The sequence below is a fragment of the Leptonychotes weddellii genome, chromosome 8 (genome assembly GCF_054177405.1).
Source record: "Leptonychotes weddellii isolate Sample4059 chromosome 8, ASM5417740v2, whole genome shotgun sequence".
In the NCBI taxonomy this organism is placed as follows: Eukaryota; Metazoa; Chordata; class Mammalia; order Carnivora; family Phocidae; genus Leptonychotes; species Leptonychotes weddellii.
The window spans coordinates 107,559,691-107,576,864 of NC_138376.1; the positions used below are offsets into that span (position 1 = coordinate 107,559,691).

The following is a 17,174-nucleotide window of genomic DNA, read 5'->3' on the forward strand; positions in this document are numbered from 1 at the left end:
TAACTTCTCTCAGCCTTGTTTTCTTCACCTGTTAATCGGGGACAGTCCTACTATACGTGTTGTTTGCATCTCATACGTGTCAGAATCAAGTAATATAATCCCTGTGGAGAGGCTGGGAACCTTATGATTCTGAATACTTACAAATTTTATTGCTTATGTTGATATTTTTCCTTCAAAGGACGTTGACACACAGCCACTCAAATGTTCCAGTTCTGACTGACTCAGTAGGCCGGAAGAACAAGTCCACATGCCAATGAGTGGAGTGACCCATTTGATACATTTGTTGGAAAATATCGGGTGTGTTGTGGTTTTTACACTAACAAAGACTGAGAAGCTGATCCTGTTATTATTTTTTACAGCAGCATTTCCTGACTTATACCTGGCATGCTAGGTAATGTCCGTATGCTGCGCATATTCAATATTCAAGGTAGAAAGGGGAAAGGCTCAGAAGGGGGGGCGGTGAGAGAGACAGATTATACTTTATCAAGATTTTTTTTTAAGAGCACAAGCTATTATATTGTTATGATTATATCTGTGGGGCAGGAGACATGATCTTGAATCAGAAGACAATAAAATCTATGGTCTATACCTGTCACTGACTTGATGGCATTGGGCAAAATATGTAAATTTTACCCATGAAGGAGATGGAAATGGGACTCGTACCTACCTATGTGGTACATAGGGTTGCTGTGAGTATTAAATGGGATAATACACAAAGTAACTAATGCTGAGTGATGCTTCCTGAATGTGTGTGTATGTATGCACATGTGTGCATACTTTCATATTACCCAGTTTTTGGTGTACTGAGAAGCTGCCCATTCAACTGACCACTTATTGATCACTTATAAAATCATAGTCCTAGGTTGTGAGGCAATGAACTCACAGGTGCTTAGAATCTAGATAAGAAATAGAGAAGACAAGGGCCCAGAAAATAAGGAAGAGTACAGATGGGAAGTAAATAAGGATGCTAAATATGGACCATCATTGGCTGTAAATCCCGAAGAGTACAAGTTCCCTGAGACCTGAAAAATTCACAGAAGTTGTGCTTCACGGGCAGGGCTCTGGAGAATGACTATGTTTTGAATCGGGGAAGACAGTCCAGGTGTCAGATCATGAGGAGAAAAGGCATGCTGAAGAAGCAGGAAGAAACCCAGACCGGCAAGAACCGTCAGCAAGTGGGGACTGGCTGGGTAGCAAAGTTTGGTCAAGCGTTCTTTTCATGGATGCTGCCATTGGTTCCAGCACCAATGGTGTCTACCTGGTCATTGCTCATAAATTCTTGCTTCTTAGGACAGCAGCTGTGATGAACAGTGCTTGGAGACACCTCGTCAACATGTGACATACACTTGTGGCCCGACCTTTCTCTTTGTAAAGAATTGCCTGTTTGGGTGCCTGGGTGGCTCAGTCAGTTGAGTGGTGGACGCTTGATTTCAGCTCAGATCATGCATGGTCTTGCAGTTGTGGGATCGAGCCCCGCATTGGGTTCTGCCCTCAGTGCAGAGTCTGCTTGAGATTCTCTCTCTCTCCCTCTCCTTCTGTCCCTCCCCACCTAAAATAAATAAATAAAATCTTAAAAAAATTTACCTGTTGCTCAACAACATTTACTGGGTGGTTTTGGTGTGCTAGGCATCAAGAAAGGTTATAAAGAAAGTAGAGAGCATGCAAGATCCCCGGCCAGATCATTCTAATTATGCACGTAGGGTAAAACACACACGTAAAGAGAAGACATCTTTTTTTTTTTTTTTAAAGATTTTATTTATTTATTTGAGACAGAGAGAATGAGAGAGAGAGAGCACATGAGAGGGGGAGGGTCAGAGGGAGAAGCAGGCTCCCTGCCAAGCAGGGAGCCCGATGCGGGACTCGATCCAGGGACTCCAGGATCATGACCTGAGCCGAAGGCAGTCGCTTAACCAACTGAGCCACCCAGGCGCCCCGAGAAGACATCTTTATAGAATAGGATAGCTGCATGTGCTAAGAAAGAATGTGTTTTCTTGAAAAACAGCATAATAGAAATAGAACACTGGGTGACGCTCCCTGTTGTCAGCACAGGTGGGGTTGTTATGAAGTCATTGGGTGTGCAGTGCAGTGTTTAGAGAACCTGCAATCAGGCTTTGACTACTTTGCCTGCAATACAGAGGCCCACTCAGCCTTGGCGAGCCGTCGGCATGCCACATTATTTCCTGTATGCCTGGCAGGTTACCCATCGTATTCTTGTCTTGCTCCATCAAAGCAGCACGATGTGTTCAATGAGTTCTTCTTTTTAATCTTCTTGCTTGTCTTCTTTTTTATTCATGGAGCATGTGTCTCCATTTAATCCTCCTTAGCCTGACCCTTCGTATAAGCTGGACGATTTCTCTCCCCTGTGACTGATGATTCTTTCTCCACAGGACTTTCACAGTGTTCTGGAGGAGGATGCTCCCTGCGTCTTGCCAAGTGTTCGGGCAGACAGCACCCAGAGAGGTGAGTTCGCTCCATCTGCAGTTATGGATTACATAAAGAGAAAATATGAATGGGGATGTGAAAAAAGTGGTGTTATTCTTGGAAAATGAGATTAAGTCACAGCTACGTAAGGTTTTTTATGTGCCTATAAACACAACTGATAGCAACAAAAGAGCTGCCTGTTTACAGTCAGATACCTGCCAAATCTTTCAGAAGGTGAGGAGGAAAGACTGTTGGGGGTGGTGGCTACAGAGGAGCTCCCCCCAGCGCGGGCTCCCTGGACCAGGGACTGGGTCTCTTTACTTCTTTGGCCTAGTACAGCGCTGGACATATCTTAGATGTCCTCTTAGAGCTTCGTGGACATGAATAAATGAACAAACTCCAAAAGGCCTTCATGGATTGGAGGTAGCTTCAAGCAGATGCGCAGCCTTCTGAAGCCTAACTTCCAGATTTAGCAGAGGATTGTCCTGGCTCTGTATTGTCCCTGGACCCATCTCAAGTTTTGGTAGTTTGGTGTTTCCTCTGGAACAAAACCACTATTTGAGGCCTGAAACCAGAAAGTACCTGTGCAGCTTCTGCTCAAGAAATACCATTGGTGGCTACAATGTCTTTTTATTCCCAGAGTTTTCTTCTCTCAGACTCCTTGCTATTCATATTAGACTTCACTTTCAAATACCTTCAGAACTTTAACATTTACATTTTTTATATGAATTACAGCACGTAGCATGTGAGGCATTCAAAATCCATACCTATTTATTTTCTGGATAAAACACACATAATTTCTCCTAGGACTAAATAGAAAAAAATTGGAAGAAAATCCACACTGTGACTTTGTATAGTAATGTCCTTGGGGCTAATGCTATTTTTAAGAAAAAAAGAAAGATCTGTTTGTCTAATGCTCTAAGTAAGAATGGACGGGGGATACAGGCACTTTCTTTGACTACAAAGAAATCATAGTTTGTGTCATTCAAACATATTTTTCTCTCTCTCCTTTCTACCACCCAAAGAACAGAAGAGAACAAAACAAAAACTCTAAAAACAAAACAACTCAACAACAATAGCTGCATTGACAACAAAAACAACAACGAACAAGAGGATTTAGGTGGAATGGTACCAAAATTAGATCAGCAAATGAGATTTGAGAATTTCATGGGGCTTATATAATTCTAAGAAAGAGATGTTTTATATGTTGCTATCAAAGGAAAGTGGGAGAGAAAAAAAGAAAAGAGAAAAAAAAGCAAAGCAAAGAAAAAGCTCCATGTCTGGGCTACTCTTTCTCAGCAGGGACACCATGAGTATTTGGGATAAGGTGGTCAGTCATATTTTACAAATACTATAAAAAAATTCTGATAGAGACTGAAAATGGGTTGGATTCCTTTTGATTAATTGTACATTTTATCCCCACTTCCAAAATTCCTAATGTTTTAAACTTTTTTAAAAGAGGATTTCTTCCTGTTATAGTTTATAAATGTCTCAAAGTGTGGGTGTATGGCAAACCATTCCAAATTTACCCTCAGAAAAATATTCTTTAATTTTGACTGTTCCGGTTCTCCATTTGACTTTTGCATGAGATTCCTCAAGTTCTCTCTGCTCTTCTGTCTTTAAACGCACACTCTCTCTGGGTAAACTAATTCATTCTCATGGCTTCATTGCTGTTGATGGCCTAGTTTTTACACCCATCACTGACATTTCAACTGCTCTTCAGACCCATGTGGTAAGCAGGGGTAAGAAATCTGAATTTAGACCTATTTTCTACATCTAAGAAAAATATGATAAAGATCGAACTCAACTACTTTTCTCTAGTTCTTTTAATAAAGTCAATGACACCATCAATTATTGAGTTTCTTAATTTCACAAATATGCGTGGCTGTTTTATACCTATGATGCTAAGTTCTAGTACCAAACAGGCAGAGTCCCCGATCTCATGGAGTATTGCAGTCCAGGGGTAGAAATGTATTAGTAAAATAATCACACAAATGTATAATGACTAATAGAGATAAAGGCCGTGGACAAACTACAGATTCTTACAAGTGTATAATATAAATACCTCAGTAAAAAATGACTTTCAAGCCTGTATTTCCATCACTCCCATATTTAATCAATCACTAAGACCTATTGGCTGCACCCCTATTTTTGAAGTTGCGACTCTGTTGGGGGCCCTCTATTTCTGACATTCGGATTACTCCAGTTGCATCCTCACTGGACTCTCTCTATTGCAAACCATCAGCATATAGTTGCCATGTTAATATCCTTAAATGTTCATTTCTATCACATCACTCTTCAATTTGAGAATCGTCAATGTGTCCCCTAAGGCCTATGGAATCAACTTCAGGCAGATTTCTTTGCCTAAATGCTTTCATTGGACTCATTCAAAACATTTCTATCATACCTGTTCATTCAGCTTTACTCATGCTGTTCTCCACACCCAGTGCTGCCTTCCTTCTCTTCCTTAACTTGCTTTTTATCGATGCCCATGATTCTCCAATTGTGAACCTTGAAGGTAGGGGAAACACAGGGGAGGAATATGGGAAGTGGAGAGGGTGAGAGCTGGGCTCTGTTCTGGCTCTGCATTGGATTTCTGTGTTAAGATTTCATTGGAAGAAAAGGGTTCCAAAGTGAAAAAACACTTGAAGATCTATGCAGCATTGAAGTTTCCAGTTAAGATTCATCTTCTCCCAGGAGTTGTTCTTTACTAAGCCTCTCTTTTCCACATTGACTTTTCCCTCTACCTTCAACACTGTGCTCCTGGGTGTGATGCACTTGCTTACCTATTGTCTTGTGTTGTACTTTTAATAAATTGGCCTCCTTGAACGCTATTTTTATACTTCTTTTGCATCCCCCCTGGTATGTGCTTTATCTTGGTATAAATGAGTGAATAAACCAACGAACACGTGAGTACTCGATGGTTATTTTAGCTAGTGGAAAATTTCTGTTTCTATAATTATGTTTTCAATCTATTCTCCATTTTTGGCAACAAAATAAATAGAAATAATATCAAAAGTGACATTCACCTAGATGAGGGTGAATCTACATAGACGGTCAAGAAATAAAGGAGAGAGAGGGCTGGTGAGCAGAAGTGAGAATGTTCTCTCTGAAACTCCTCATTCACTGGGCTTGACCTCCTGCCCTGTTCTGTTCTCTTCACTCCCCCCAAAGTTTACGTGGTCCAGTTGGCTAATCTGTGACATGGAGTTTCAAACTTTGTATCTTACCTCCCTTAAGGCAGAATGGAAATCTCTTGTAAGTCCAAGGTCTAATTTGGTCAATTGTAATAATGTGAGTTTAATTGGATCACGAATAGTGTTAGCACTTATTATTAAAGCCTGTTCCTGAAATATAAGAGGACACTGATCTATCCAAATTCCCAACTGGGAACAAACAACAAAGAGAACAAGTCCCTGCGGTGGCTTCTCCACTGAGCCCAAAAAACCACATCTGATAAGCTATGTAATTTGCTATAGCAATTTGTGCCAAAAATAAAGGCACACTTTTGCAGAGTCGCACATTTCTAAGAAAAACTGAACTCCGCCTCATGCTAATCCAGCTCCTTTTCTTTCTCTTTCGAACTTGATGTTCATGGCTAAAAGATACGAGGTTGCGTCTTAGTCCCATACGTCTATTCTACTGACGCCCCTTGGCCAAATGGCGAGGCCCATCCTCTGCCAGTGCCCCTAGGCCTCTCTCGCTGTCACACTGAAACATGAAGGGTGAGCACAGGCAACAGCAGTGGTCTGTTTTACAACACCCCAATAACATGATGTCTTTAACAGCACAGCAGATTCTTGGCTGATGGCCCTGGTTAAAGGAAGAGAGGCACAGAATCTTCGAAGTCATCAATTTTAATGAGCACTGCAACTATTCCAGTAAACTAGATCCCTTTATTTTTGTTTGCTTGACAAAGAAACCTGATACATCCAAGACATGTATTCCTTTTTAGTTCAGCACCAGGACAGGAACTCGTTTTTTTCACCACCAGTATTAAGCCCCCAGTGGTGATAAAAATTCCTGTACAGTCTTTTGGAGGCAAAGAATAAAAGAAGCTACAAGGGGGGAAAAAACAAAACAATACTAACTTTTGAAAAAATTCAGGCTTTTTTTTTGGCTCAGAGGTTAAACATGAATTGTTTGAGTTCCCTTTCAAAGTTGAAGCTGGCCAACATATCTCATAAGCTTGGATAGTTTTGTGGAAGTTACAAGAGAAATAAGAAATTTCATCTGCATTTTCAAAGGCAAGGAATACTCAGTGCTGTTTGGTGTGTGTGTGTGTGTCTGTGTCTGTGTGTGTGTGTGTATGAGGAAGAAATGATCAGATAAAGCCAGAAGCAGAGGAAAATTTGCCTAATTTATTTATAACTTAATGAATTAAAATATTTTGAAGGAATATTCTGAATTTTCTGGGCAAGTCACACTAGAGGTACTAAGTAATTCCTAAAGGTTCACAGTGAGAAAAACAACAGGTAAATTGCTCGAGATGTTTGTGTATCAGAGAAAACAACAACCTGGCTTTGCCTCTAATCTTTTTCATCTTTGTGCAAACTCACTGAACTCTCATTCCAGATCTGAAGGCAACAGGCAGGCATTTGTTTTAACTCCTTAAGTAAACTCGAGTTCTAGAATCGTTAAAGTTGAAAGTCCTTGTATAATCGCTAAATTACACTGCTCATTAGTAAGGGATTCGTAGCAAGGGCAAGCTGTGCCATCCCTTATGAATTTTTCAATCAAAAGAAAAATCCTCCTCTTCTCTGTTAAAAAGTTCTTTAAATACAGGGGAAAAAACAACTCAGAAAAAAAATTACACAAATGGCAAGGTAGTGACAGGGCATCTATCAAAGTGGCTCTGGAAATTCCAATTTTTAAAGTGCTATAAAAATATCATTATTAATGATGATTGACTGGGTTTTCAGAGCCAAGATATTTCAAGGCTGCTAAGTTAGAGTGGAGTGCGAAAGCAGGGGTGCTAAAATGGCTTCAGGGTTCCCTCACTTTGTTTCTTCATTGATTTTTAAGTAACATGTGAGCACACTCAAATTGATGATTTTCATTTTGAATTAGTTTGGCCTCTGTCATGGAGAGCCTTCCATCTTTTCCTGAGTGTCAGTGTCTAATTCATCTTCATCAAGTCCCCAGCAGGAAGATTTGGATCTTATTACTTTTTGTTTTACTGTTTTATCGTTTACAGGAAATTGGGACACAGAGGAAAAGAGAGGTGCATTTACCCGCATTTTCAGTAAACTTACCCAATAGGAGAAGATAAGCCTTCCCTCGTGGACCTCGTTGAAGCTCCTGGATTGGACAGTCCCAGGAGGTGGGAGAGTTGAGACCCTAATCCAGTACTCCCTTGAGATGTTTTGTTTGCTTGTTTGTTTTTGTTTCTTTCAGATTCCTGAAAAGTCTTAGCTCCGGGTCTTTATAAATTGGATACCTTGTACCTGTGGTCTTTATGGACCTAGATGTCCTCTCCATTTTACAGATGGGGAGATTAAGGCTAGAGAAAACACATCACAGGACTGGCAAGACTGTATTAATTTCGATATGGGTAACTGTTCCCATGAAAGCCTTCTATTTTGCACTGTTTTCAGTCACTGCCAAGACTGGGGAAAATGACAAGGATGGTTTTGTAAAGTGTAACTAAAATGTGCTTGAAGAACATTACAGAAAGATAGAGATAGTCCTGTTTAGTGTTTAGGTAATGCCCAAGGTCCAACTTGGGGAACTTCTTTAAGGACGCAGGGAAAAGCACGTCAACACTGACAAAACCCATCGTTGACTGAGCAAAAATCTTTTCCTTTCAACCTCCGAAAGCGTCCTAACTCTCAACCCTCTGCTTTTAGCTGTGAGCCTTGCTGTACCGAGTCTGAAGACTCATGCATCCTCCTCCAGTCCTCTGGGAAGACATCAGTTTGTCCTTTGACCATGTGCCAAAGATGGAAAAAAAAGAAGAGCTTTGGCAACTGTGAACCAGGAAATTTTTTGTTTGTTTGTTTTTTAAAACGAGATTTGCCAACCCCCCCAAAGAAATTTTGTCTAAGTTACAGACTGTCAGTCTTTATAATCACCCTTCCTTCTTTTTCTTTTCTGAATCCCGCTTTTTCACGGAGGGTAGATAATCTTTGGCATTATCCTCATTGGCTCAGCTTAGCTCTCAGTCCCTTGGGGTCCTGCTGACTCTATAAACTTTCAACTTCTAAATCCAGTGCTGGCTCACCCAGGAAAGGAAAAGGCAAATTGAACAATAAAATTCAAGCTGTAGCTTCCGTTGTGACTCAAGAGCAGAAAATGTTTTTAATGTCCAAGAGCACATAAGTGCCATTAATCACCAAGAATTTATTATTTCTCATTGGGGGCCCCAAAGAAACACCATTTTGCCCAACTGCATTATTATCTGGAATTTGAAAAGCTTTTCAAAACTAATTACCTGATTGAATATTTACCTAGGGTTGAGCGTTTCAGAAGCTCTTTCATAGAAATTATATATGCCGAAAAAGAGAAAGTAGCATTTTTTCTTCCTTTCTTTTCTTTTTCATTTCTCCCTTGTGTTTCTCTTCCTTTCCTTAGTGACCCTTGCTGTGTCAGCCTTTCTACGCATGATCAGTTTGCTGTGATCTATGGAAAACTCCCACCTCAGGAATTTGAAGCCTGTGGTAAGTCTTTTTATTTTTTGAGTCCAGGCTATAGATTACTTTTGTTTTGAGAAAGCCTTAGAGGCTTGTAATATAGTCACAACTTTTTATTTTTTGAACTGCATAAATAAATTAAACCTTTTTTGGAGGGAGGGATTTTTTGCAGGTATAAGGTCAGGATACTTTTCTGTTGTATCTCTGAAATATTAAGTATTATTTGGGTGTTCACACAATAAGTTGATAGGATCCTTTCTTCCTTCTCTTCCTTCCCTTCCTTTTTTTTTTTTCTCTCTCTTTCTTTCTTTCTTTTTTTTTTAAGATTTTATTTATTTATTTGACAGAGAGAAAGATAGCAAGAGCAGGAACACAAGCAGGGGGAGTGGGAGAGGGAGAAGCAGGCTTCCCGCAGAGCAGGGAGCCCGATGTGGGGCTCGATCCCAGGACCCTGGGATCATGACCTGAGCCGAAGGCAGACGCTTAACGACTGAGCCACCCAGGCGCCCTCTTTCTTCTTTCTTTCTTTCTTTCTTTCTTTCTTTCTTTCTTTCTTTCTTTCTTTCTTTCTTTCTTTCTTTCTTATGTTCCTACTGCAGTAAATCAACATTGAAAGAATGTTATAAATTCATTTGTTGGTAATTCTTAGACTACATTAAAATAATTGATTTGGGGAACCTAAGTAAATATATACCATAACAAACCCACGTTTCTCATTTCATGTGGAAGACAGCTGCATTTTCTTTCATGCACAGAGATCATATCAAAAGCTATGTTAAACAATGGGAGCTTCAAATTCATTCTCTGGTCTTGGGGGACATAACTTTTTGAGATAGTAAGACTACAGTTAAACTAAAGTATTTAAGATGCAAGGAAGAATTTTAGAAAGGTTTCTTTTTCTGGGTTAGGATGTACAGCTTTAATAGTGCATAACATTGTAATTTCATATGCTCCATCCCAATAGGGAACTAATGGAGGAAGACCACTGCATTTGTAGAAAGACTATGGTCTGCCGGGCTCCATATGTATTCTCCCCATGGCCCTACAAGGTGGGCATCATTATCCCTATTTCACAAATGAAGAAACAGAGGCTCAGAGGGATTAGGTGATCTAACCAATGTCAAAAACATAATAAATAGCAGCATTAGGAAGATCTATGTGACTCCAAATCCATGCTTTTTTCCATTATAACCTATTGCTTCCAATAGGTGAGCAGGCTAATTTAACATCTACCATTACTGCCTCTACACAGGTAAATGCACAGAGAATACTAACTCTTCCAGTGGTCTGCCAACCAGAGGTGAGGAGGCCATTGCCTCTGGCTAACCCATCTCTCTAAGAATCTTGAGGATGAACAAAGTGTCTTCTTTTTCTCACTGTATTGCCTGAGGGAAATGAGCAGTTCATAGTAACTCCAGAATTTCACCCAATTGCTGAGTGTTCAGGCTGAGGAGATCAAGCATATGCAAACACTGTTGTATCAGGTGCAGTGAAATAAACTAGAATCAGCCTGAGCTTTCCTGTGATCTTTAGTTGGGGTCTTTTTATAAGGTGTTGAGTCAAGACAACCTCGACTAACAGGATCAGAACAAGTTCTCGGTGGGACAGGAGTGGTTCTGGGCCTAAGTGTAGTTGTAAAATAGACTTATTTTCTGGGATACAGGCTTCCCTTTCAGAGCTTTTGTCTCTATTATGGAAATTCCTCTCCCATCAGCACACTAGACCTTCATACTTTTTCCACTTTCCCCTTAACACAATCTGATCTGGGAGCTATCACCTGGAAAGAATCTAATCAATGATATCATTACTTGCAGGAATGACTCTGATGGTGGAATTTCAAGAATCAAGGGAGGCAAGTGAAGACGAAACTTCAAAGCAGCAGAGGTTTCTTAACACCCTTGGATGTTTAGGACATAAGTGACTACTTATTCATGAGCAATTCATGGGTGAGACTGATCCTGGAGGTTGATGGAGGAAGGCTAATGTAGGTGGCTGAAGGGTGCTTGACCAGAGTGTGCCTCTGGAAAAAAAAACAAAAAAACAAAAACAAAACCGAAAAAGCCAAACCCAAGAGTCCTTTTGCTGGCATGTTGTTGCTCTGTTATCTACCAAGTCACTCTACTATGGACTCTGGCATTTGGATTGAAGCTGACTGTGGGGTTGGGGAGCATTGGGGGTGGTGGTGGTAAGGGGGAGGAGGGTGGAAGCATTTTCTTTCCTGCAGCTAGGTTCTCAGCCTCTCTAGAGGAAGGCCAAGATGATTCCTTTAGTCATTGTAACTTGGTCAGAGATCTTTCCTTGAGAAGAAAGAGTGATTATGAAGATTGACGGCCTAGGCAATGCAGTAGAAAAATGCAGCACATTTTTAAAAAAGTAGTCCATTGACTGGCTGTGATGCCAGGTTTTCCTAAACTGTTTCCATATCTATTGCTTTACTGAAGTCCCAAACTTTTGGTTGTGGAGTTCGGGAAGTTTCCTGGAGAGCCAGCAATTTACCTCCCCTCTTACTGACTGTAGATCCCTAGGGCAGAAGGACATGGCCAATTTATAACACGATCCATGGTAAATAAAAATATTTTTTAAGAAGGAGTTTTCTTCTACAGTCATTTCAGAAGCACTACTATTTTATCTAGAAGGTGAAGAAATACTGAGAGCAAAGCCACTGTTGCAATCTGTGGCAGGGTGGGTAGATGATATGTTTCTTTTGTGCTTGAGGGGTTGGCCAACAATGTTTGTGGTAATTATAACTTGTTTCTTGCTTACAGGAGAAGGTGAAAGGGCTTGAGGAGCACCTCTGCATACTCCACACTGTGAGAAGGATGTGTTGAGGAACTAACACAAAAAATAAGCCAGATGAAAAAAACAAGGAGGGGAAGGGAAATCTTTGTCAACAAGTAGATGTGATGAATTAAGTAGCTTTTCCCATTGGTAGAAATTAGGCTTATTCATACTTCTTTTTGATTTGGTTTTTAAATTTGAATCCTTCTGTTAGAGCATTGCTCTAGTTGTTTTCTATTCATTTCTCTAAGTGTGCCTACCTCCACTGGGTTGTGAACTACATGAGGGCAGGTGTCCTCTTTTTTTGTATCCTTAGCATCAAGCTGGATAGAGAACAGTTCTGCAACAAATGACTAATGAATGACTGAAATTATTTTTTATATTATAGAATTTTAATTCTAAAACAGTCATTTCCCTGGGAATGGGACACCCCTGTGGGTCATCTCAGAGAATTTAGGGGGTGAGTAGAGCCAATAAACTGACCTGAGTAGGGCTAGATTATGGACTAGTTGAGGAAAATAACCTCTTTTACTGTAAATTGACAATCTGAAGCATGAATATGGTGAATTTAGCCAAAGATGATACCTTGAGGCAAAGAAGAGTACACAAGATTGAAGACTATCCCAAGAGTCCAGAAAGACATGCTCCTAGCAGGGCTGGCTTTATGGAAGTGCGGCCTGTGTAGTCGCATGGGATCCTGCAGTCAGAGGACCCTGCATGTGGTCTATGGTGTCCTAGTGCAGTCTTGAAATTCTTAATAATGTTTGAACAGAGACCCACAATTTCACTTTGCATTGGGCCCTGCAAATTAGGTAGCTGGTCCTGGCTACTATAAGATGATGGGAGCCACAAGAGCCAAGATCAGAGAAGCTGCACTGGATAGTATTTGAGAACAGCAGGGGAAGAAGCAAGCACTGGCTGTAAGCAGAACTCATCTTACCTGGCCGCTGAGTGCGTTGCAGGCACTGCATAAAGCAGATTTCCTGGAAGGGTGAAAGATAGGACCACTGGTCAAGGAAGGACAGGTATCCTCTGGGAGGAGGAGTGTTTAGGGAGTTAAGAAGGAAGACCCTTTTCTCTCTTGGGTAATGGGAGAGACAAAAAGGAGGGCTTGCAGGGCTGGAAGACTGGGCTAGTCTCAGGAAGAGTGAGGACATACCTGCAAATTCAGAGTGAAATAACCTGAAGTGCAGAGAAGGAATCTTTAGGTTTTTCTAGTCTCTGTCCCCAAATAGGGCCCCAAAGGAATGTCAGACTGGTCAACTGGCAAAGTCCCACACCAGGGACAGATATTAGGATGTGAGTTGTAGAAGACACTAAAAATCCACAAAACCTCACTCTGGTTTCTAAGTATACTAGAGAGAAAGGAAGTCAGTAATTACATGCCAAGGAAAATAGCTAGGAAAACTCTTAGATGTCTTGATTTTGGGGGTAGCTTTTTCACATTTGTTGTCATTAACCTATCTACTTCTCCACAGTAATAAATAATACTGTCTTAAACTGGAAGGGCCTGTGTACTTATTCTGGGCTGTAACAATAAAGGGAGGAGGTGGGTGAGTCATATTGTACTCTGTAAAATATCCTAAGCAGAACCTACCTTGGAAAGAAACAAATGATAGAACATAGAGTAGAAGGGCACAGCTTTTTGTTTTGTTTTGTTTTTTGAAGGTTAACCATCTGGAGCCTATAAGGACTGTGACAACTGTGACACAGCTGAAGATGAGCAAGAGAAAATTAAGCTGCGTGGAAGCTTTATGAGGTTCTTCTCCTAGAGGGCAATTCCAGACATATTCAAGTAGAGGCATTATCCAACCTCTAAGAGATTCCAAGAGATTCCTAAGCATTCAAAAAATGATGGAACTGTTATCCCAATCAAATAAAACACACATATCATAACTATTTGATAGTGAACTCTCTGCTGGTTGGGAGGAGATGGCCATGCATAAACCTGCTGTGGTCATGGGTCTACGCACTATAACTTCTCAGAGCAGGCCTCCAGATGTGATAGAGGACCTGCCAAGATCACCAACCTCACCGATCCATGCTACTCTGTTCATGTGGGAACAAAAGTTGTTGTCACAGGATCTACATCTCTAGGGCCAGGTAGGGAAGGGAAACCATTTAAGGTTGAGTGGGACTTTTTTTGTCTTCTTCCGGTTTATTGGTCATGACTCTGGAAGAAGAAGGCAGGTAATAGCTGGTTACATAGAAGGTATCTAAAGGAAAGAATTTGTCTTCTGGATCATGATAGGACTGTCAGTAGGATGAACTACTGAAAATGGAGAACATATTTAACAAAAATGAAAAAAATCAAAGTGGAGAACATATTTAACAAAAATGAATGAATAAAGGGCAGTGAGAAAAACCGAGACCAACTACCAAGTAGGTAATAAGGACAGTGGGCATGCCAGAGAAAGGGTTTGTATAGTGGAGGTGGTCCTTAGTAATTATCACTCTTTCATTCATTCAACAAATAATAGAGATGTTCACTAAGAACAGTATTTATGGGGGCGCCTGGGTGGCTTGGTGGGTTAAGCGTCCGACTCTTGATTTCAGCTCAGGTCATGACCTCAGGGTCCTGCGATGGAGCCTCACATCTCAGCATGGAGCCTGCTTGAGATTCTCTCTCTCCCTCTCCCTTTGCTGCTTCCCCCCACTTGCTTGCACTCTCTCTCTCTCAGAAAAAAAAAAAAAAAAGAATATTTATGATCTTAGGAGACTATATAGGCCAACACAGAAAAGGAGGCGACAAAAGAACTCGAAGTTTTAAACCAAAAAAAAAAAATAAGTATAATATTATTGAGAGGACTAAGGTTTTATGGGATAAAACTCAGCCTGAATATATCAAGAGAAAAACATACTTTATTCAAAAACTGATACGGTAGAAGGAAAATAGAATAGTGGTCTGTGTAATGAAGGTATACATCTAGATGGAAACAAAGCGCAAGCAAAAAAGAAATCAACATTTACTGTCATGAAAATATACCACTCAGGCCCCTTGGGAAGAGGAAAAATACAGATATCATGTTTTTAGGGTTAAATGGTGGTAAAAGTATGAAGTAACCCTTTGCAGTAATGAGAGAATTTGACTATCTTTTGGAAAATTAATAATGATAGAATTAAAGTACTCAATATGTGCTTCACTTTTAATGTTCACATTTTTAATCCTCAAAATGATGTCTTTGACAAGGGCAAATTGTTATTGGTCTGTAACAAGATCAAAGTAAGTATTTGGATACTTTTTTAAGCAATTTTCATCATCACAACAAAATTTTACAAAATTAAAACTGATCCTTCACTGCAGATGCTTGAGAAGCACTATCATAGTTCATGATAAAATAGAATTCAAAAAGTGTACTGCTCTTTGGGATACGGTTCATTAGAAAAAGGAATTTAAAGAGAAAATGAAAGAATGGGGGAATTTGAATAGACATTTAGCTATTATTCCAATGGGACAAATAAAAAAAAATCATCTCAAAAGTGGTGTGATTATATTAGCAGCTCTCCTGATGAGGAAAAAAAGATGAACCCCTTCTACCAAGTATCTATTATATATTGGACAGTTCTATTTAAATTATCTTATTTAATCTTTACCCTTCGGATAAGTGATACTATTCTAATTTTTATGGAAGGGAGACGTGAGGTTCAGTGACTTTAGTGGGTTGCATGGTGGCCCACAAAAAGGTATGTCCACATCCTAATCCCCAGAACCTGTGAATGTTACCTTATATGGCAAAAGATATAATTAAGTGAAGGATCTTGAGAGGAGGAGCTTGTTATAAATGGATCACACATATCCTTATAAAATAGACACACAGAGGAGAAGACAAAGAGGAAACAGAGACAGGAGGTGGCCATCAGCCAAAAAAAAAAAAAACAACTGGAGCCACTAGAAGCTGGAGGAGGCAAGGAACAGATTCTCCCTAGAGCCTTTGGAGGGCCTGTGGCTTTGCAGACGCTTGGTTTTGGCTTCTGGCCTCCAGCATTGTAAGGGAATAAGTTTCTGTTGGTTTAAGCCACCTTGTTTGGGGTAATTTGTTACAACCGCCTTAGGAACCTAATATAGTGACTTAAAGAGACTTCTAGAAAATGAAAAGTCTATTATTTAATCTCAGGTCTAACTCCAAAGCCTTTTACTATGACCTGTAACATAGCAGCTGTCCAGACTTTATTGTTCTGGGATCAAATGATTAGAAATATGTTGAAGGGATGGGGGAAGCATGGAGAAATAGAGTGTAGGACATGGCCTCATATACTAGGCTTCAATGCTCATTCCTCTACTCACTGCACTTGGCTTTCAGAGTCTCCACTCCCTCTGAAAATAAAGTATCATAAGCCAAATTAACAGTGTTATTGTGAGGATTGAATTATGATGGCATATGTATAAATTTCTTTGCAAATTGTGGAGCACTATTCAAATACTATTTACCAACACATTTTTTTCCCCCAGAGAGACTGAAGAGATGATGTTGGCCCTTTCCATTGATGATCTGTCTGTTGCTGACGCAATGGCACTGGGTTGCCCACCTTCCCACCATCGCAGATGGCAACGTGAGCCTACACCTCTCTCCGGATGCACGGTCCTAACATCACATGCCAGCAGGTGCAACCAGAGGCCCCTGCACCTGCTGAGCAATTTCTTTCTTTCTTTCTTTCTTTTCTTTCTTTCTTTCTTTCTTTTCTTTCTTTCTTTCTTTCTTTCTTTCTTTCTTTCTTTCTTTCTTTCTTTCTTTCTTTCTTTCTTTTCTTTCTTTCTTTCTTTCTTTCTTTCTTTCTTTCTTTCTTTCTTTCTTTCTTTCTTCCTTTCTTTCTTTCTTTCTTTCTTCCTTTCTTTCTTTCGTCTTTCTTTTTTTTTAAGGTTTTATTTATTTATTTTTAGAGAGAGAAGGAGAGAGAGAGTGAGTGGGGGGAAGGGCAGAGGGAAAGAAACTCAAGCAGACTCCCCACCAAGTGTGGAGCCCGACAGGGGGCTCGATCTCACCATCCATGAGATCACGACCAGAGCTGAAACCAAGAGTCAGCTGCTCAACCAACAGAGCCACCCAGGCCTCCAAGCAATTTCTATTTGAAAGAAAACCTCAGAGCTACCATGCCAGAAGAAAAGAGTTGTTTCCAGCAGATATTTTTTTTCAGTATTCAGATGGACAATACTAAATAACTCTGTTCAACAGGTGAGTTCATTTTTACCTGTTTACTTATAACCTGCCTTGTTCCACAATGGATTTAAGGTAGATTGTCAATTAATACCACACAAGATAAAATAAAGTGAGAAATAAGGGGTGAGGAAAGGAGGACAAGGGGAAAACGAGACTCAGAAAACTAAAGGAAGCCAGAAGTGGGTCA

The 17,174-nt window shown here is 40.2% G+C and overlaps 1 long non-coding RNA gene across 1 annotated transcript; it reads left to right on the top strand.

Annotated features, from left to right (window-relative positions):
* Positions 1-2,104: 2,104 nt before the first annotated feature.
* LOC115940363 (uncharacterized) lies at positions 2,105-16,643 on the top strand. Its single transcript, XR_014147975.1, has 6 exons — positions 2,105-2,460; positions 7,619-7,744; positions 8,995-9,080; positions 10,868-12,291; positions 13,500-13,934; positions 16,282-16,643. It is a non-coding gene; the product is annotated as an uncharacterized LOC115940363 (long non-coding RNA).
* Positions 16,644-17,174: the final 531 nt, after the last annotated feature.